General features: G+C 38.2%; 1 long non-coding RNA gene across 1 annotated transcript; it reads right to left on the reverse strand.

The window, feature by feature from the left end:
* On the reverse strand, positions 1-8450 carry LOC130919660 (uncharacterized). The gene is made up of 3 exons (XR_009064010.1): positions 8298-8450; positions 7822-7980; positions 1-538 (listed from the first exon to the last, which is right to left on the reverse strand). It is a non-coding gene; the product is annotated as an uncharacterized LOC130919660 (long non-coding RNA).
* Positions 8451-23044: the final 14594 nt, after the last annotated feature.

Consider the following 23044-nt stretch of genomic DNA (forward strand, 5'->3'; position numbering starts at 1 on the left):
AGTTTGGACACCCCTGCTGTAGATGGTAGTGTTTGCATTACATGCAAATCTGCCATCAATCAATGGGCTAATATGCATGTGTGCAGAGTGCACACAGCGGTAAATTACCGTACAGAAAATTACCGTACTCATTTTTTAAAAATCGTGCTATTAACTGAGTTATTCCATATTGAGACAGGCTTACCTACACGCGTTTACATACGGCAAGTCTACGTATATTTGGACTAGCCGTGGCTGGCAACTTCATTTTTGACTTGATCGACAGGCAGTCTGGACCTGAAGACCAGAGCTTGTTCGCCTGTCACTCAATGGCTTTTTGAATGTGCATATATATTTTTATATTCGCTTTCAGAGTTAGTGTCTCCAGCTCGGTCGGGCCCTCCCCTGGGTGTTCCCGGGTCTCAACGTGCAGGTCCGGGCCTCCTCCACTGATCCAGCATTGACAACATCTGCCCCAAAATGCAGGGATCTTCCCCAGGCGGGCGGCCGCACTCGTGCCCCCAAAAAAACAGCGTCCCCGGTGGGCCGTTGTCAACATCTAAACATGGTGACAAAAAGAGACAAAAGCCAGATTCTGCCATTAGAGTGTTTGGGTTGTTAGACTCCGGTTCTGACACTGCGTTGCCCTTGTAAGACTGGCACATGCCCCCAGAGGCACTAAGGGACGACCAATCACCGGCGTGACAGCCGAGTTCACAAACAACCCAAAGTGACCTAAAAAAAAAAATATCAAGCAAGAAGTGTTGTCTGTTTTTGTTCGAGTGCTAACAAAAAGTAAACTTTGGGGTACAAACACGAGTGTTGGCAATATATTTTTGAGATCTAGTTGCCTTACCCAAGAAGGTCGCCATCTTGTCGAAGATGATAGACGACCAATCATCTTTCTGATGTGAATTTAAACGAGTTTAACACTGGATCGGATGTCTAGCGCCGTCAATGTTAGCCGCTGTGTAAATAGCAGATGCTTTGACATTGATAAAATAATATTTTAAAAATTAAGTGGAGAAATAAACAACTGTAATTTCCGCACTATAAGGCACACCTAAAAGCCTTCAATTTTCTCAGAAGCTGACTGCGCCTAATATTCCGATGTGCTTTATTTATATTTGGATCAATATCGGTGAATCATGGCGTTGAATTGCCTTTAGCGCAGCTCCATCTAGTGGATGCATAATGCAATCCCAACCACTACTACTACAACAACTACTATTGCATCTTGTAATTCAGTGCGCCCCATACTGGTAGTCCTGGGTTACGAACGAGTTCCGTTCCTATGCGAATGACGTAACCCCAATTTCCACGTAAATCGGAATTAACCTTTTAAGTATCCTTAAATACCCCCTAAATCTCAAAATAACTCTGTTTGAAAGTACTGTATTGTATTTTGTTTAACGATGGAGGATAAACTGCCCTCTGGTGGCAGCGTTTGGTATGGCTGGACTCTCTGGACTTTTGTATTGACTGTGGAGCAGACTCATCTGACATAGCTATTGATTACTAACAAAGCATTTGTAATTATAATCATTTTCGGGGAGAAATTGAGCATTATCTGACAGAAATGCAGGGGTGCCAATGCTTTTGGCCAGCAGTGTGTGTGTATATTTATACATTTTCCCAATTTACGCTTGTTTTATATTTTGTAAAAGAGAATATTTTAACAGACAGCCCTCCTACTTCACATGGATTGGAAGTCTATCCCCTTCATTGGAAGCCAATGAGTTAAAAAAGTCAATTTTGTTCTTCCTCTGGCAAAGATGCACCCTCCCACCAATGAGTTTATCACGAGAAGTTATTATTAAAAGATTTTTTTTTTCACATGACATGGTATCGGTACAGTATTGGCATTAGCCGATACGGCACTATCATGGTTAGCAAAACTGTTTATTGTGTTTAAAACAGGGGTCCCCGAACTACGGCCCGCCTCCAGATTTGGTCCGGCCCCCTGAACATTTTTTTTCCCCCTCAATCGTGTAATATTTTTCCTGGCTTTTTTCTGTGAAGAACCCAGAGAGGGTTATTTGGTTATTATCTATTTAATTAGTAGTGTTATTATTATTTATTATTATATTATATTATATTTAGGGCTGTCAAATGATTAAAATTTTTAATCGAGTTAATCACACCTTAAAAATGAATTAATCGTAATTAATTGCAATTCAAACTATCAATGAAATATGCCTTTTTTAATGTAAATTATTGTTGGAAGGGAAAGATAAGACGGATATATACATTCAACATACTGTACATAAGTACTGTATTTGTTTATTATAAAAATAAATCAACAAGATGGCATTAACATTATTAACATTCTCTTAAAGCAATTCATGGATAGAAAGACTTGTAGTTCTTAAAAGATAAATGTTAGTACAAGTTATAGAAATTTTATATTAAAACCCCTCATAATGTTTTCGTTTTAAAATAATTTGTAAAATTTTCAAACAAAAAATAAACTAGTAGCTCGCTGTTGTTGATGTCAATAATTACACAACGCTCATGGTGCTGAAACCCATAAAATCAGTCGCACCCAAGCGCCAGCAGATGGCAACAAAACACCAAGAAACACAAGTGACAAATGGACATGACACTGTGCTGTCATTTTAATCTGTTTGAGCGGGGCATGTGCGTTAAATGCGTCAAATATTTTAACGTGATTAATTTAGAATATTAATTACCGCCCGTTAATGCGATAATTTTGACAGCCCTATTTATATTGTATTATATTATATTATTATTATTAGAAGTGTCAAACGATTAAACTTTTTTAATTGAGTTAATTACAGCTTAAAAATTAATTAATCGTAACTAATTGCAATTCGAACCATCTATAAAATATGCCATATTTTTCTGTAAATTATTGTTGGAATGGAAATATAAGACACAAGATGGATATATACATTCAACATATGGTACATAAGTACTGTATTTCTTTATTATAACAATAAATCAACAAGATGGCATTACCATTATTAACATTCTGTTAAAGCGATCCACGGATAGAAAGACTTGTAGTTCTTAAAAGATAAATGTTACTACAAGTTATAGAAATTTTATATTAAAACCAATCTTCATGTTTTCGTTTTAATAAAATTTGTAAAATTTTCAATCAAAAAATAAACTAGTAGCCCGCCATTGTTGATGTCAATAATTACTTACACAATGTTCATGGGTGCTGAAGCCTATAAAGTCAGTAGCACCCAAGCGCCAGCAGGTGGCAAAACTCCGAAAAACAACAAGTACACCATTCACTGTGCTGTCATTTTAATCTGTTTGATTAAATTTTTATTACTATTATTAATATAATTATTATTTTATTATATTATAATTATATATCATTATTATTATTTTTTTTTTTACTTTTGTTCCGTGAAGAACCTAGAAAGGGTTATTTGATTGTGGCTTTCTGAAAAACAATACTTTTTTACATTTAGGCACTCCTGCAATCGTCACACTTTTTCTGTTACAAACTGACCCGGCCCCTCATCAGAGAAGGGAAAAGTTATGCGGCCCTCACTGGAAAAAAGTTTGGGGACCCCTGCAAGCTTAACACATATTGCTAACGGCAGACCAACGACCTATATGCCAATATATACCAATATTTTTTATTTCTATTAGAAAAATGTTTCAGTAAAATGTTGAACATTCTTGTGCATTTGCCACTTATTGCCACAGTTAATATTGAGGCTTTGGCCTCTTTTGACCTTGTTGTGCGTTTGTAAGGTTGTGACTTCTGATTAAACGAACTCGATGCCAATCAAAACGTTTGTTCTTCTTTTTCCCCAAATTAGAATCGATAAGAGAATCGATAAAGAATCGAATCGTTAAGCAATATCGATAATGGAATCGGAATCGTAAAAATCCTATCAATTCCCATCCCTACCCCCCAGTGTGTTTATTACGAGAAGTTAGTATTAAAACTATATATATTAGGGCTGTCAAAATTATCGCGTTAACGCGCGGTAATTAATTTTTTTAATTAATCATGTTAAAATATTTGACGCAATTAACGCACATGTCCCGCTCAGAAAGTATTCTGCCTTTTGTTAAGTTTTAGAGCAAGGGTTTTTGCGCTGTCCAACAGCGAACTCTTGTGGTCGCTTTGCGACATGGTTTATTATTTTCTTCTTTTCTTTCTTCATAATGGCTGCACGACGTCTCGGGCCGATAATGTTGTGCTTATATGATCCTTGGACAAGATTTGTCCGTAAGTATGGTTGTTGTAAAGAATGTACATATTATGTTAGTAAGCGAAATGGTATATTTTTTGTATGAGACGCTTTTTGTTTATGTTTAGTGAACCTGTATAGCGTGCTAAGCTAACATTGTTGCTAATGCCATGCTTGTGTACTTTTATTTTGTAGTTTTATGACTGTCTAAAGAGTACAATGGTTTGAGGCCATTTTATTAATAAATCAGATGAAAAAGGAAGAAGTCTAATTATTAAGGCGTCGTTCACTAGCTGTCTAACTTTGGAAAAAGTAGACGCTTCGGAGTGAGGACAGCATAGACAGATTTAAATGACAGTAGAGTGAAATGCCCACTACATTCCTTATGTACCGTATGTTGAATGTATATATCCATCTTGTGTCTTATCTTTCCATTCCAACAATTTATTTTACAGAATATATATATAATTTACAGAAAAATATGGCATATCTTACAGATGGTTTGAATTGCGATTAATTGCGATTAATTACGATTAATTAATTTTTAAGCTGTAATTAACTCGATTAAAAATTTTAATCGTTTGACAGCCCTAATATATATATATATATATATATATATATATATATATATATATATATTTTGGTAACACTTTATAATAACTATTCGTTTTACTAGGTAATAGATCATTAGTAAACTGTTGATAAATTATTTATTGTTGATTTGTGACGTATTTGTTAACAGTTTGTTAAGTATTTAAAGGGTATTTCAATATGGTTGACCCCATCCTAAATGCCCATGCTAGTTGATGGATGTTAATAAAATTACATACACTTTATTTTGAAGGTCGTAAGTTTTATTGGTTAAATATACAAAGAAAAGTACAAATATTTGTTGGTTTTATGGCAGATTTTCATAAATGTGCAACATGCCTTATCAAAATGCCTTTTCTTTTGAAGTGAACGGCATTTCTTAACCTGAAAAGATGGAAATGCCAAAATGCCAAACGTTACACACAAAAACTTGAAACGTTTCCACACAAACTGAGTTTCACATTAAGAACACCCTGTAAATTATTAACAAATACTTCACAAATCAACAATAAATCGTTTATCAACAGTTTACTAATGATCTATTAACTAGTAAAACTGATAGTTATTATAAAGCGTTACCATATTTTTTGCACATGACTTGGTATCGGTATAGTATCGGCATTAGCCGATACGACACTAGCATGTTTAGCAAAACTGTTTATTGTCTTTGAAAGAATGGATTGTATGTTTCATCACTAGTCACACAACAAAATAAAAAAAGAAAAGAAACATATCAACTGTTCACAAACATGCCCTGTCAAGACAAATAAAGATATTTAGCCTGATACGGTTGTGATCGGCCGTCGTCATCACGGCGTCGGTTCGGTCGGCGTGAAAGACGTCCGCGGAGAGGCGGTCTTAAGGGACGCCCGTTTCCAAACGCCACCCTTCAGTTATCACGCAAATAATCAGCCGCGCTCCTTTTTACGGTGGCTTTTTTTCCCGCACTCCTCGGGGTCGGACGCCGCCTCCCTTCTCAATTATCTCCCGATAGGATGCGCGCACGCCTGTTTATTCCGGTTGAATATGCAAAGCAGCCTTGTCAAACCACCCCGCAATTGAGCGGCGACCAATTATCGGGCGTCAGGCGCCGAAAGATGATTATCTCTGTGAGGGACTCGCTCGGGGAAGTGGCGTATTGATTGGCCATCGGGGAGCTAATAACAGGAGGTTATCTACATGTAGCATGAGACTGTGCTGCTACTTAATACGCTGGCTCTTATCTTGATGGAATATGTCCTTATTGGTCCGGCACGGCAGAGGTCAACCCGATTGCTAAAGCATCAAAGACCTTTTGGTTTCTACGCACTCCAGCTCATTTCTAAAATGTCCATTACTACTTATTATAGTCCGGGTCGTGAGGACACTGATGTCTGTCCCAGTTAGTGTTTGGTCCAGTCTTGTTTTAGGCAGCCTTTTAATTTTTGTATTAGTCTCTTGGATGAAAATACGTCTTTATCATATTTTTGTAATTTCAAAAATTGGTTCATCTTTGTTATAGTTTTACTTAAAATGTCAAAACTTTTTGCCCTAGAATAAATAGATAAACAAAAGGTTTCCAATCATTTGGAATGAATATTGACAGACAAGCTGTTTTCTGAAATTTCTAGGTTCTCGGTGAATCAGTAACAGGCACAATTTTGCAAAATAGATTGATTAGAAAATGCAGAATAAATGAGATTTATTGATTACAATCCCACAAGAGCAAGCAAACAAGTATCACAAACAAGCTTAACAAATGTCAACGATGACGCTAGATTTGAGTTTGTCCACCCCAGAATCCCCGCGTTAACGTTACAGCAAAACAAAATGTCCCTCTAGCAATGAAGATCCAAAACACTCCGGCAGAGCGGCAAAGGAACAAAGCCAGGCGATCCGTACGTGACCCGCTGGCGGACTTCACGGTAAGCGATTTTTTTTGACATGACGACTGGGTTGTCGATTGTCTTCGCCGGAGAGCAATTTACAGCTTATTCCCCGGAGGAGGGCGGCTGCAGTTGTTGTGCATCTAACGTGCAGCTAATGTGCATGAGGAGAGCTTTTTACATGGCTATCGATGATCAAACGTAAGCAGTCCTTAATTTAAAGAAAGTTTGTAGTGTTTGTAGTGTAGCGGCTATTTTTCGACGGGCTGACTGGTCATTCTCTCGTCATTTATTTAGCTATTGGGGCAAAATACTTGGATAAAAAGGATATCCTGTAAAAATATTGGAGTAGAGAGACTGAAACAATGACATTTTGTGGCTCTCTTCGTCGCGTTTTCCTCGTTCTGCATAATTCCCCTTCAATGGGCTGAATAGTAAAACTGATGAGCCCATTCTCCCGCTGACGTCATCCACCTGTTGGGGACGCTGGAGCCCTACAACGGTGGGCGTGGCTAACCGGCAGATTAAAAGACTATTTTCTCGTCATCTGCGCTTTGCTAAATTGTTGTATATAGTCGAATCGTCTCAAAATATGATTCTAATTCACATAATAATGCCATTTAAGACTTTTTTTCTCGTGTCATATGCTCTTTAAAGCCTTCTGTAACACCTAGAACGTGATTACAGTCAGTTAATTATGCAATGGGCTAGTTAAGTTCAACTACTGAAGCAGTATATGCACAAACCAAATAAATGACTCGGACAAATTATGTTTTTGAACTGCCGGCCTATTCTTTATAAACAAAAACACACAATAGACATACAATGGACATAGAAAAATGGAAAAATACAAATAAAATAAAAAATAATAAATAAATGTGTTCCCTTATTTGTAATGTCTTTTCTCTTTCTATTTTTCCTATCTTATAATCAATTATTTTTGATTATTTGTAGAATCTATCAACTACTTTTGCTGTGTTATAATCAGTGATTTTTGATTATTTGTAGGATCTATCAACCCGGGTTGTTTTTGTTTTTCAGATTTCTAATTTTATCTTTTTAAATCAATTGATTTCTTCAATATTCAAAATTTCCCATCAAATGGTATAATTTTGTTGATCAACAAAACCTTAAGCCAATAACACTTAGAGCATTAAAGACAGATGCAGAAAAATAAACAAAAAAAATATAGTACATCCTACCAGGTCGAAGGATGTTAAACGGGAATCTCCTGTGCTTCTCGCTCCTGCGTGCGGCACAGTTCGATGGATCTTCTCCGGATTAGCTCGCCATCTTGTTTCTTGGTTGGACTTTCTCTTTCCAACAATTTCTCAGTCAGTTCTGGATTAAGCTTTAATAGCCTATCGAATTAACAAAAAATATATATATAAATAAACTAATTTGCACACTAAAGTGCTCCAAGTACGGTTAAAATTTAAGTTATCGTCGAGTGAAGTCGACAATAGCGCATTGACGCACGTTAAAAACGGAAAGAGCAGGTGGCTAGGCTAGTCAAAAAGGAGACATTTTGCGACGTCATCTGCTCGATTAACCACCATGTCTTCTTTACAACTATCGTGTGACAGAAGTATCATGAATTAACACTTTTAACATTCACTGCTTGTACAATATGAACCAAATATTCAACAAATATGATTAAGTAGGATTTCTAACTCACCAAGTCCCTTTCAGCAAGCAGTTTGTCATAGATATGAACAGTGCTTGTGAGTAGTCCAAAAATACACCTTTCACAGTTAGAAGAAAAGTTTTATTTTCATAGTTTTTATCATATTTTAATCTTTTTAGCAGCAACTCTAAGGGGGCTTACCGCTTTCCTTCTTCAATCACGAATGAGCAATAGCGGTGCAAGTGCGCATTCTACAGGTTAGTGCCAATTGAGATTTTCAAAATAAAAGTGTAGCGGAATTATTTAACTTTTTATTTCTTTCAAATCAAGTAATTGTCAAATAACTTAGTTTAATGATTATATCAGGTTTTTTAAAATATTTTTAAACACGGGTTTTTAAACATTTTTCCATTTTAATGTTTAATAATGTAGTCTTTTAACGGTTGTCGTTATCAATGGCTCTTAATTTGTGAGACTATGTTAACCTGGGTTACACCTCTCTAAGGCTACGTTCATACTACGATTTTTTGTCATATCTGTTTTTTTGGCGTGCCCGTTCAGATTGCCTTTGTCCATTGAGACCATTCAAGTATTACGCATGCGCACTAATTCGCAGTCCGACACGCGCTGAACAAGACGACCCGCATGCGCAGAAGCATCAAAACAAATGACACACGTCATCCGTTATTCCAGGGATATCATATTTTGCTTTTCAAAAGGAGGACACAAATAACAGACATAAATAATCCCCGTTTAGGCTGATATTCAAAGTTTATATGGATCGAAAGCATGCACGCACGGTCCGTGCACGTCACACACACATACGGGCAGTTTGCCCCGACCTCGGCCGTGTAGGCAATGTTGAAATATTACTCACTTGGAGCAGAGTAAAAAACTGAGCATTCTCAGGCTTATCCTCAACCCATTTTTATGACTGTTGTCAAGCCCAGCCCTTCCCCAAATGCCGTGTGTACTGCAAGCTAGGCGCTAATAACGCACAGCGGCACCGCTACGGTAAGCGTCTCTCTCGCTATTTGATTACGTAATTGCTGCATGAAATCCGATTTGGGAGAGTGGACAGTACAGACCGCCGCGACAGTCTGGAAAAATGTGGCCCCGATCGGATTTGAACCACATACGAAAGTGACCCAGATCGGATTTGAAATGGTCCAGTTCTATGCGACTTGTCACGTTCAAACCGTCAAGTTAATGCCTCACTCGAGTCGGAAAAACACGAAAAAATCGGATTCGTGCATTAAGACCTGTAGTATAAACGTAGCCTAAAAGGCGCTGTTGTAGCGAATCTAATTAACTTTTTATCTAAAATACTCCTAAATTGCAAAATCTTGTCTTGAATCTATCTTTAAATGATGAAACAGTTTTAAAACTTTGACATGTCAAAAGTAGACAGAAGGGAAATTATGGAATAACAGGAGCAATTTTAACAACTGTAGCGGTTGATTCACAAAAATAAATTAATTGAATGTAGTTTAAAGCTGCTGATACAAAATGGGGACTGGAGTATTTCATTTACTGTTATTTTTGTATATTTGTTTACAGTTATATGTTAACTTGATACTGAAATAGTAGTTTGGTTTAGCCTGAGAGGATTTTTAAACAATTTTGGAACTAATATACAAAACATTAAAAAAAAAAAAAAAAGAAAAAAAAGGAGGGCGGGGGGGTTGGGCAGCAATAATAATTTTATAATCGAATCGGAGCTTCTGAATTGTAATTGTAAACGAATCGTTAGGTGCCCAAAGATTCCCAGCTCTATGGCGCATCGTCGCCAATTGGGCCCCGTATACTTGTCCTCCTTCGGCGGAAAAACCACAAAGCGCTGAGCTCTGAACATCGTTGAGTACCCGAGCGCGGCCACCGCGTGATAGAAGCGCATGGTATCGTCGGCTATACCATAGAGGGCGAACTGCGCCTCCGTATACGCGAACCACGCGGCCGCAGAAGACTCGTTAAACATCGCTAGCTGAAGAAAGCTAGTGTCCGCCATTGCTTTAAGTGTTTGTAAAATGCCTGAAAGATCCAGAGAAGATTTGTGTGGAGTAATAGGCCAAAATCCCTGTTTCCGTATGTGAACTACAGAAAAAGCATCTGACCTCTGTAATTGCAAAGAAAGGCTTCTGCACTAAATATAAGCACTATTTTCTCAGGCAAGGCAAGGCAAGGCAAATTTATTTATATAGCACAATTCAACACAAGGCAATTCAAAGTGCTTTACATCACATGAAGATCATAAAAATCACATTTAAATCAACACAACGTAGAAACGAAGACAAAAGATCGCATTTAATCACAGAATAAAAATAAATAAATAAAATAAAAATAAAACAAAAACTACTACAAATAATAATAATTGAAATCAGCAATGGAGATAAAAACAAGAGGAATAGAAAGCAGGTAGATTGAAATATATAGACAGTTATAGATATGCAGTGCTAAACAAAAGCGTTTTTAGCCCTGATTTAAAAGAGCTAACAGTTTGAGCATACTTCAGACGTTCGGGTAACTTGTTCCAGAGGTGAGGAGCATAATAACTAAATGCTGCCTCACCCTGCTTGGTTCTTGTTCTTGGAACATGCAGAAGACCGGTTCCAGACGACCTTAGGGGTCTAGATGTCTCATAGGACTCTAACAAGTCAAGCATGTATTTTGGTCCAAGGCCATTAAGTGTTTTGTAGACGAGCAGTAGTATTTTATAGTCTATCCTTTGACTTACTGGAAGCCAGTGTAGCAATTTCAAAACTGGTGTAATGTGGTCCAGCTTCCTTGTATTTGTGAGGACTCTGGCTGCAGCATTCTGTACCAGCTGCAACTTCCTGACTGATTTTTTATCAAGACCTGTAAATATACCGTTGAAATAGTCCAATCTGCTGAAAATGAATGCATGCATAAGTTTTTCCATGTCTTGTTGAGTCAGAAGCCCCTTAATTCTGGTTATATTTTTTAGGTGGTAATAAGCGGATTTAGTGACGGACTTTAAATGGCTATCAAATTTTAGGTCTGAGTCAATAATTACGCCAAGGTTTCTGACTTGATTTGTAGCTGTAAGTGACATTGTGCTAAGTTGGCTGCTTATCTTTGACCTTTCCTTTGTTGGCCCAAAAATGATCACCTCTGTCTTCTGCACATTTAACTGGAGAAAATTCTGGCACATCCATTCATTGATTTGATGAATGCATTTGCTCAGGGTGACTAAGGGACTATAATCATGTGGGGACACAGAAATGTACAGTTGTGTGTCATCTGCATAGGCGTGATAGGAGATGTCATACTGTTCCATTATCTGAGCTAACGGAAGCATATAGATGTTAAATAAGAGTGGTCCAAGAATTGACCTTTGAGGGACTCCACACGTGAATTTGGTTCGTTCTGACTGATGGTTTCCGATTGACACAAAGAAATCCCTATCATGTAGATAGGATGTGAACCACTGAAGAATAGTGTCAGTCAGGGGTACAAATACTTATGAACTCCAGTAAATTATAAATAAATTTCTGAAAAATCATTCAGTGTAAGTTCTGGATTTTTTTTCAAAGTCTCCATAAGTGGAAATGCATCAATGACTGAAATTTCCAACCTCTACCTGTGTGTAAGTGGGTGAACTTGCAAAATCACAAGGAGTGCAAATACTTCTGCTCCTCACTGAATATATATATAGAACATATTTGAATCAGTGCTGTCAAACGATTAAAAATTTTAATCTAGTTAATCATATGTCAACTGTGTGATTAATCATGATTAATCACATTTCCCTCAGGATGAATAAAGTTGCTCTTCAGGAAAAAAAATTTGGGAAAATACTACAATAGACCTAAAATTTGTTTTAAGATGAAATGTATGATGTGTGAATGAATCAATACTTGACCAAATTGAGTTTTCAAATTTTATTTAACAACTCAGCTTGTATAAAATAAAAAAATTAATTGTCTGTATTATACAGCAAAGAGCTTTAACAGATTAAAGTGCCTCAGACTAATAATGTGGCTCAAGTACCGTTTGGCATATTAGCCAAAATTAACAATTTAAAGAGCAGACAAGCACAATAGCTAGTGTTTCAAAAAATGTTTAAACAACTTGTCTGTTAAATTGAACATTTCACACAAATAAATGCAGCATTTGCAGTTCTACACTAAATGGCCTGAAAACTGTGTGAGATATAAAAAAAATAAACTGTAAATTTTCACACACTTAACTGAAAAACATTACACTAAACTGTGTGTAAAGGTGTTTAGAAACACTGCTTAAGTTAGCCATACTCTTTTTTTTTTTTTTAACCAACTGCTCAGGCAAACTAGCTTGTTGGCATTTTCATATAACACAGCAGACTTTTCTTTTGAACAATGTGCCCCGTCAAAGAAAACGGTCTCTCGTATGGAATGGTTGTGGCAGGTGTGACCAGATACTTTTTTTGCAAGGTGGGCCAGCTTACTGTGGGCACCACTGTGCGCAGATCACCACTGTAGTGGACATAAGTCGATGCTAGCACTGCCTTGTACCTGTCTAGTGGTTTGTCATTAGTTGTTGTTGTTGTTTGTTGTCATTTGATTTTCAAGGCCCTCGTCTTTGACTATGATAATGGGTCTACACTCTACAGTCTCTGGCTACCCAAGTAGCGATAGCAGTAATCAACCTACTTGTTGTCTTTTTCTTGACAAGTCCGAGTCCGCACACTCCCAGTGTAGCTTGATGACTGCGGCTTGTTCCCGCAGTGTTAGCGTCATTGCTAACACTAGCGAAGATATGCTTTGCCCGAAGGTGGTACTTCAGGCTGGTTGAGCCTCGATCGAAAGGCAGTTCATTACAACAGTATGTGCACACAACTTTGGTTTTATCCAGATTTCCATTAGGCAGCTTTTTAAAACGGAATTTGCCATGAAGCAGTCCTGGGTCATCATTCTGACTGATCGTGGGTGGCTGCATTTTGTCCTGCATTGCGGTACGGAGAATGTAAACATCAGCGTGTGGGGCGTTGTGGCCAAATTTAGTGTGAGTGGTAAATTGCGTTATTTTTTTTTTTAATTCGTTAATATTTCCAGATTAATCATGGTCGTTAACACGTTATTGTTGACAGGCCTAATTTAAATGTTTAAAATATATTCAAATGGTATTGAGTGTTTTTTTGAACATTTATATCAAGTCGAAAATTTTAGTATCATGAAAACTAACACGTAGTATACTGGAGTACAGCAAATGAAGAAATAGGAGCTAGGACAAGCTATTTAAAGGTGTACACAGTATTTCCACTGCAAAACAGTTCTTTAGTTTTGGAAAAAAATCATTTGAGTCACTTTTTGTGACGGATAACACACAGTAACCCATGTTCTGCTTTAAAACATACAATAAGCATGAGCTGAACGAACAGTAGCCATACATATATTTAACGTGGAAAAGTGGCTTTTTCCGAGACGCGCCTTGTTTGTCAGCGCAAACAAACCCGCCCGCGTTCCCTCCGGCATGGAAATATTACCCGAGTAGGAGTTCAAGGTTTTTCGTGGAAGGAATCCTCAGGGGAGGCCCGGCTGGCTTTTGCTATGAGCCCCAAAGATTACATTCAGTCCCCTTTGCAGTCAGAAGCTCGCCACTCGGAACAGGAAATTGTGTCGCTGTCAGGCGCAGAGAAATGTAAATGGTCCTTCATGTAACCGGCGTCTCGCATGCAGTTGTGTCCCTGGGCCCTGCCTGTCCGCCACGTCCATCTTGTGTCAAATACGACGCCCGGTGTGTGCGGGCTGTGAGAAATTCATGCGGGGGAATAGATTTTCTAATGGATGTTTGAATGAGTTGTTCCTGATCGATGAATTCCGAGTGTATTTTGTTGAATGTGAAATGATGGGTTGAAACTAGTGCTATAAAACGATATGGAATTTCTAACAACAATTTTCATTATCGCCATAAGTAGACCTGTTCCTGCAATGCACTTTTGGCCACTAGAAGGCACCCAATTTACGGTGACTTGCACTATTGACGAGATTCCATACGTATGTATATTTTATGTAATAGCGCAATTTGCAAGATAGGTGGGAGGGGAAAAAAAATGGTATTCCAACCAGGATGAAAATATTGACAAGTACAACATTCCCTTCGCTTTTAGGTGGCCAGATACAGTGGGGCAAATAAGTATTGAGTCAACCACTAATTGTGCAAGTTCTCCCACTTGAAAATATTAGAGAGGCCTGTAATTGTCAACATGGGTAAACCTCAACCATGAGCGACAGAATGTGGAAAAACAAAAACAGAAAATTACATTTTTTGATTTTTAAAGAATTTATTTGCAAATCATGGTGGAAAATAAGTATTTGGTCAATATCAAAAGTTAATCTCAATACTTTGTTATATACCCTTTGTTGGCAATAACAGAGGCCAAACGTTTTCTGTAACTCTTCACAAGCTTTTCACACACTGTTGCTGGTATTTTGACCCATTCCTCCATAGACATCTCCTCTAGAGCAGTGATGTTTGTTGGGCAACACGGACTTTCAACTCCCTCCACAGATTTTCTATGGGGTTGAGAACTGGAGATTGGCTAGGCCACTCCAGGACCTTGAAATGCTTCTTACGAAGCCACTCATTTGTTGCCCTGGCTGCGTGTTTGGGATTATTGTCATGCTGAAAGACCCAGCCACGTCGCATCTTCAATGCCCTCGCTGATGGAACGAGATTTTCACTCAAAATCTCTCGATACATGGCCCCATTCATTCTTTCCTTTACACAGATCAGTCGTCCTGGTCCCTTTGCAGAAAAACAGCCCCAGAGCATGATGTTTCCACCCTCATGATTCATTTAGGTATGTTGCAATTCAGTATTCTTTTTCCTCCAAATACGAGAACCTGTGTTTCTACCAAAAAGTTCTATTTTGGTTTCATCTGACCTTAACACATTCTCGCAGTCCTCTTCTGGATCATCCAAATAATCTCTAACGAACCGCAGACGGGCCTGGACGTGTACTTTCTTCAGCAGGGGGACACGTCTGGCAGTGCAGGATTTGAGTCCCTGTCGGCGCATTGTGTTACTGATAGTAGCCTTTGTTACTGTGGTCCCAGCTCTCTGTAGGTCATTCACTAGGTCCCCCCCGTGTGGTTCAGGGATTTTTGCTCACCGTTCTTGTTATCATTTTGACGCCACGGGGTGAGGAGGGAGTTGAAAGTCCGTGTTGCCCAATGACAGCCCCAAAACATCACTGCTCTAGAGGAGAGCTGCATGGAGGAATGGGCTAAAATCAGGGGTGAAAGTGGTTAGAATTTCTTGCCGGAACTCACAAACGTGAAGGTCGTAGAGTTGCCACCTTTCAGAAATAAGAAATACGGGAGGCCCCCCGCACGCCCAAAACTGTGCAGGCAGAGAAAAAAAGGGACATCCCCAAAACTCCTAAAATGCATAGAAATGTATCTATTCATTTATTTTCAGTAGAAGTTCAATTCGGAACGCAACATTTAATTCCTAAAATCATTCAAAAATTCAAATTTGTATTTTTTTCAATGATTTGCAAAATAAAAGTTAACAAAAACAGCTATAACCTAAACTCCATCTCCTAATTTTTATTTTCCCTCATTTCCAAACATACTAAATGCCAAATCTAAATTATAACTACTTAAGAACATCGGATGTATATTAAAATTGAAGATAATGTAAACATTTACTTTTTGTTGTGTTTTTTTAAACAAAGATATAAGTAACATACATTCAGAAAAATAAGTACATATGACTCATATTATGCTGAGTGAAATGGAATATATTTTGAAGCTCGCGCAAACATTGAGTTTTTTAAATCATGAAGAAATGAATAAGTAGCCTAACGTAAATTAACAAATATAAGTCCAAAGTTCACATTGACAGCTAAGATGTTCTGAACCTCCCGATAAGGGCAAATAAAACTAAATTTGATAAATAAACCACCTTAACTCTTTCCTTGCTCTTAAAGATTTGATCCATTTTCTGTTGCATTGCCCTTTTTTGCTGTTTCAGAAAACATGCACATTTGAACCAATCAGAGCTAACTATCTCTGGTGATCAGCCAAATGAACGGATAAATGAGTCCAGGCGTTTTGCTTTGCTGCATGGATTCGCACATTGACGTGACTCGTCATCGTCAGACTCAAATAACTGCAGAAGCTGGGGAAACCTCCATGCCGTCTGTGGAATAAAACAAATAATAAATATCGGTGGAAACGGATTACGCTACACAAGTCCTTTATTATGCTTGTTGTTAACACTTGTGTATGTAAATCTGATGTTGGTCGATTGTTTTCTTCTTGGAGATGAAATGCATGTGTGGCATTTTTTATTTTATTTTTTTTTTACATAGCATTTTGACAGTTGCCGTCATATTTTCGGAATCAAAGCACCGTATACCGGCCCTGAATATTATACTGGAACTCCGTTCCTGACCGTTCCCGCCCACTTTCACCCCTGGCTAAAATACCAGCAACAGTGTGTGAAAAGCTTGTGAAGGGTTACAGAAAACGTTTGGCTTCTGTTATTGCCAACAAAAGGTGCATAACAAAGTATTGAGATGAACTTTTGGTATTGACCAAATACTTATTTTCCACCATGATTTGCAAATAATTTCTTTCGAAATCAAACAATGTGATTTTCTGTTTTTTTTCCCACATCCTGTCTGTCATGGTTGAGGTTTACCCATGTTGACAATTACCGGCCTCTCTATTTTCAAGTGGGAGAACTTGCACAATTAGTGGTTGACTAAGTACTGATTTGCCCCACTTGTAGTAAAAGTGCACGACATAATATCCTTGCCTTCTTCAACCATAGTTTATGAAGCCTACAGAGCTCTTGCAAGCTGGATAAAGAGAAATAACTGAGCTTGTAATTGGCTGATTGGCATGACAACCGTTGTAAACACAGAATCAAAACAAAACATTTAAGGCCTCACAGTCAAATTTTAAAATAGTAAAATTTGGGTTTAACCATTGAGAACAGTGTTCGAAGTGTTCCTAAAAAACATATTACGGCCATTTCTCGTATAATAGAAGTGCTTATCTTACATACTGCTCCTTTAACTCATGGCTTTCATTGGTGGCAATAGATGAATGAACGAATGAATGAATTGATTCCTTGCCAGATCTTCTTATTCAATGGATTAGACGTCTTGTATTGACAATTTAGAATAGAATAGACTTTATTTGCCATCATACATAGTAGTTTTCAGGTTTGTCAAATATGAATGGTTTTTAAATAAAAGGACATTTATTTGTATAGGCTTTTACAAAAACCTGAGAGGTCATAAAAGTGCTTTACAACAAAGCAAAACATAGTTCACATTACTACAAAAAAATTAAAAATAAATGAATCTGAATTTATCGGACTTAAAGTCGCAGTTTTAAATTTTTTTTTAAAAAATTAATCCCCCCCCTAAAGCGTTTGAAAATTTATACTCTGGAGCCACTTATGAGTGAAATTATTAACACATTATTTCACATGTTAATTTCACACTAAACAGCAAGGGGGCGCTCAAGGCCTATGTTTCAACATTGGCGGTAACTTATAAAAGCAAATAAAAGCAACTGATAAGGGCTGAACAAAATGGCACCGAAATGTAAATAATTTTCTGCAGATTGCAAGATGCACGTAGTAAGATATGCAGCAGAAATATGTAATCAAGCAGCAGAAAGAAAGTTTGGATTTAGAAACTTGTAGAAAAATTCAACAAAAACTACTAATTGCGGGCTAAAAGCTAAGTGGCCACAAATAAACTTTCCCCCATAATGCGACTTTATATGGTTTTTTTTCTCTTCATTGCGCATTTTTTGGCTGGTGCGACTTAAAGTCTGAAAAATACGGTACATCAGTGATTAGTTTTTGGACTCTTCTTGCGTCTTTTCCGGATGTTTTGAACACCTTTCGAGAAACCGCGGCCTCCATCAAGGTTACCACAAAGCGAGCCGGCGACAAAGTCCCACGCGTTGGTCGGCGAGTCTATTGGAAAGCGCTGCCGTCGCGTGTTTCTCGCTCAAAGGTCAGCGAGTAATAGCGTGGCGGCTTACAAACACGCGGCGCCACTTCCCTTCATTCGTCGTCACAAATTGTGGCGGCTAATAAGCGCACGTAGGCGCCGTAAATTGGCTCTCGGGGATGATTTATACGCCCACGCTGACCCGCCGCCGCTTGACAGTTGCTTTCATTTTCTTCGGCGTCAAGGTCGTTCGGCGAGCGCCGGCCGGAGTTTTCCCCCGTTCGGCCCCCTCGCTTACCTTCCCCGCCCCCCTCCGACCACCCCGGCCTGATGGCCCCATGAATCATCCCGTCTTTCCCCATCGAACTATCGGCCGCCTCCTCCTCGCAACCGGGCCGATCCTTCTTCATCGCGGCTAACAATTTGGTAATGAAATATTGATTTTTAGTTAGATTCAAATGGATGTTATTAACTTTGCATTGATAAATCGCTGCCCTTCCCTTCTTCTTTGTCTCTCGGCCCTCCTTCCCGCGACGCCTCCTGACCTACAACGTCGACAACGCCGGTTTGCAACCTTTATTTAACCGAGAGACATTCACTGCCTTGACTTATGAGTGTTCCAACTTATGAGGGTTTTTTTTTTCAATGCAGTATTGAGTATTTGAGCAGTCAGAAAGGTCCACTACTAAAATTCACCAACTTTGGCCAGAACTCAAAATTGTGGATTTACAGTACCACAAATAAGAACTGTAACCTGATCAAAGTATACATGTATGGCTTTTTATTCATTTTTCAAAACATTGGTAAGGCAAAAATGCATAGTTTTTAGTCTGGGAGTATTCAGAAAGGTCCACTACGAAAATTCAACAACTTTGGCCAGAACTTATTCAAAATCGTGGATTTAGGGTGCCACAAAAATGAGAACTGTAACCTTAACAAAGTATACATGTAGCACTTTTAATTCATTTTTCAAAATATTGGTACAGCAAAAATGTGTAGTTTTGAGCATGAGAGAATTAAGAGAGGTCGACTACTAATATTTACCAACTTTGGTCAGAATTTATCCCGATTTGTGGATTTACAGTACCACAAATATGAGAACTGTAACCTATTCAAAGTATACATGTAGGATTTTAATTCATCTTTCAAAATACTGGTACAGCAAAAATGCATACTTTTGAGTATAGGAGTGGTCAGAGAGGTCTACTGCTAATATTTACCAACCTTAGCCAGAATTTACTCCGATTTGTGGATTTACAGTCCCACAAAAATGAGAACTGTAACCGAATCAAAGTATACATGTAGGATTTTAATTCATCTTTCAAAATATTGGTACAACAAAAAAAATCATAGTTTTGAGCATTGGAGTATTAAGAGGGGTCGACTACTAATATTTACCAATTTTGGTCAGAATTTATACCAATTTGTGGATTTACAGTACCACAAATATGAGAACTGTAACCTAATCAAAGTATACATGTAGGATTTTAATGCATCTTTCAAAATACTGGTACAGCAAAAATGCATACTTTTAAGTATGGGAGTAGTCAGAGAGGTCTACTGCTAATATTTACCAACATTAGCCAGAATTTACTCCGGTTTGTGGATTTACAGTACCACAAAAATGAGAACTGTAACCTGATCAAAGTATTTATGTCTGACTTTTTTATTCATTTTTCAAAATATTAGCAAAGCAAAAATGCATAGTGTTGAGTATCAAAGTAGTCTGAAAGGTCTACTACTAATATTTACCAACCTTGGCCAAGATTTATTCCGATTTGTGGATTTACAGTGCCACAAAAATGAGAACCGTTACCTTAACATTTAGCACTTTTAATTCACTTTTAAAAATATTGGTACAGCAAAAATGCATGGTTTTGAGTATGGGAGTATTATGAGAGGTCTGCTACTAATATTTACCAACCTTAGCAAGAACTTATTCAAAATTGTGGATTTACAGTACCACAAAAACGAGAACTGTAACCTAATCAAAGTATACTCGTAGGACTTTTAATTCATTTTTCAAAATATTGGTTGCGTAAATTAATTTACTACCAAAAATAATGTAAAATTATGTGTAAAACGAATTAGTAATGTTAAAAAATATACAGTATATCAAATATTTATTACCCTAATTTTCGGACTATAAGCCGCTACTTTTTTCCCTCATTTTGAATCCTGTGGCTTGTAGTCCAGTGTGGCTTATTTGTTGATTTGGGTTAATAGGTAACACTTTATTTAACAGCGGCATCATAAGACTGTCATAAGAACATCATAATTATGACATGACACTGTCAATGGGCATTACTGAATGCTTATGACAGATGTCACTGTGTGTCATGTGGCATATTATGTCACTAAATCCATTTATGTCCAGCTCAGATCTTTTATGTCCATTCAAAAGTGAGATAATTTTCTGGATGACACTAACTGACATCTATTATAAGCATTCATTAATGCTTATGACAGTGTCATTTAATAATTATGACTGTCTTATGACAGTATTATGGCACCACTATCCAAGAAAATGTTACCAAATACCAATTAATGAAACAACTTGAACAGTAACTGAAGAAATAATTAGCACAGAACATGACTGTTATTTACATCTGTAGCGCCGCCATGCATGCCAGGAGGAATGTTGGATGACAACAGTGTTGACAGCAGGTGGTAGCAGAGGTTGACTGTCTACCCCAAGGAAGCAATGATGGCCAAATGAAGCTTTTAGTGACAATAAGGCTTTGCAGCCAATTGGTTCAAAGCTTAATGGTGAGTTATTTGCGCTCATGACAGTCTTACGGTGCCATTGTCGAATGAAGTGTTACCACTTAATATCTTTTGGTGTAAATATCCCATAATAGAATGAGGACAACTGCGGCTTATAGTCCAGTGCGGCTTATCTATGAACAAATGCCGTTTTCATGTCAAATTTGGTGGCTGGCGGCTTATAGTCCAGAAATTACGGTGTTTATATGGCTTTATTTATATTCTTCCCAACATACTCAACATGGAGTACAACATGGACTGCTACACAAAATATATTGTAAAGTAAAAAAACAAAGACCCATCTCAAAACAAGGTCAACAAAAAGTTCACAATCTCTGATTGTGTATATGTATAAGCTTTTAGCTATTTACAGTAAAACAACATAAGTACGCTTTGATTACCACACAACAAATTATATATTAAAATTCGCCATACTTCACAGTGGGTATGAGGTGCTTTCCAGCATGAGTATCTTTCGTCCCAGGCTTCAACTGGGACCGTGTGCTTTGGTCAGATGAGACCAAGATTGAGCTTTTTGGCAACAAACACTCTAAGTGGGTCTGACGTGCCACGAAAGATGCGCATGCTGAAAAGCACCTCATACCAACTGTGAAGTATGGGGGTGGGTCAGTGATGCTGTGGGGCTGTTTCGCTTCCAAAGGCCCTGGGAACCTTGTTAGGGTGCATGACATCATGAATGCTTTGAAATACCAGGACATTTTAAATCAAAATCTGTTGCTGGGTGAGCTGAAGAGGATAGTACAGAGGAGAGGACCCAGGTCTCTGGATGATTTAGATTCTGCAAAGAGGAATGGCTGAAGATCCCTCTTTCTGTATTTTCCCATCTTGTGAAATATTATAGGAGAAGATTAGGTGCTGTTTTGTTGGCAAAAGGGGGTTGCACAAATTATTAACACCAATAATTGTGACACTCGTTATTTGATGTTGAAGGAGAAACGATATCGTCATCGCACACACCATATAATTGTTTGCATTAGTCTAACACATACATACGGTACAGGTTTTCGTAGGCACCGTCTAACTGTTTGCATTAGGCTAACACACATAATATAATTAATCAGGAAATAGTATCATTTTCATATTCACGGTAGGACTACACTACTAATATAAAATAAATAGCACACCATAGTTTAATGAGAAGAAATAGAAGAGATACACAATGCCGTCTTATCACAAGAGTGACGCACCAACTCGGGTAATCTGCTCTCCCAGCAAACTCCAAGGACAAAGCGCTTTGTCCTAAAACAAGTACAACCAGCCCGGACAGCAAAGTTGATAGCGGGCGTCCCAATCCGCGCACGAACCTAAGCTGCCCAAAACCGGCCACAGCGGGGATGGCCCAAAAGCAACGCCCAGAAACGCCTTCGACAAGACCCGCGTCAGCAAAGACTTCAAAAAGACTGGACACTGAGATAAGACAGATTTCCTCTGCTCGGAAACATGTAGCCTTGTTTTGGATCCAGAATTGTCCCTCCGTCGTCTGTTTTTGCCTTGTTTTTTAACATTGTCGACGAATAAATTGTCAACCTGTTTTCGGCGAGTGTTCTTCAAGCTTTTGAAACATGGAGTCAGTGTGCAAAGGGTTAACACAGGAACGCGCAGAGTTTGGCTTCCTCCTGGCCTGGCTCTTCGGGGGCGTCGAGCGGCGGAGCACATTTCCGTTCTGTTGCCGGCCTCCACGTGCGGTTTGGGCTGGGAGGACTAAATTCCTTCAATGTCAAATATTTATTTCTTTATGTGGGATTTTTTCCCCACTGAATAAATGCACTTGTATTGAAGGTTGGATTTTTCTCTTTTTTTCCATTAAGGTCCCATATTATTTGAATTAAAAAAAATATATTACAAGCTAAAAAACACATCTTAATCAGGGGTGCCAATAATTATGGAGGGCACTGTAGGGCTATACAAATAAAATTGAATTGAATTGAAGTAGAGGTGTTCGATTATCTTGGGATCTTGTTCATGAGTGAGGGTAGGAGGGAGCGGGAGATTGACAGGACCGGTGCAGAATCCGAATCACTGCAGACTCTGCACCGGTCCGTAGTGGTGAAGAAGGAGCTGAACTGAAAGGCAAAGCTCTCGATTT

This window comes from Corythoichthys intestinalis, chromosome 1 (assembly GCF_030265065.1).
Source record: "Corythoichthys intestinalis isolate RoL2023-P3 chromosome 1, ASM3026506v1, whole genome shotgun sequence".
Taxonomy (NCBI): domain Eukaryota; kingdom Metazoa; phylum Chordata; class Actinopteri; order Syngnathiformes; family Syngnathidae; genus Corythoichthys; species Corythoichthys intestinalis.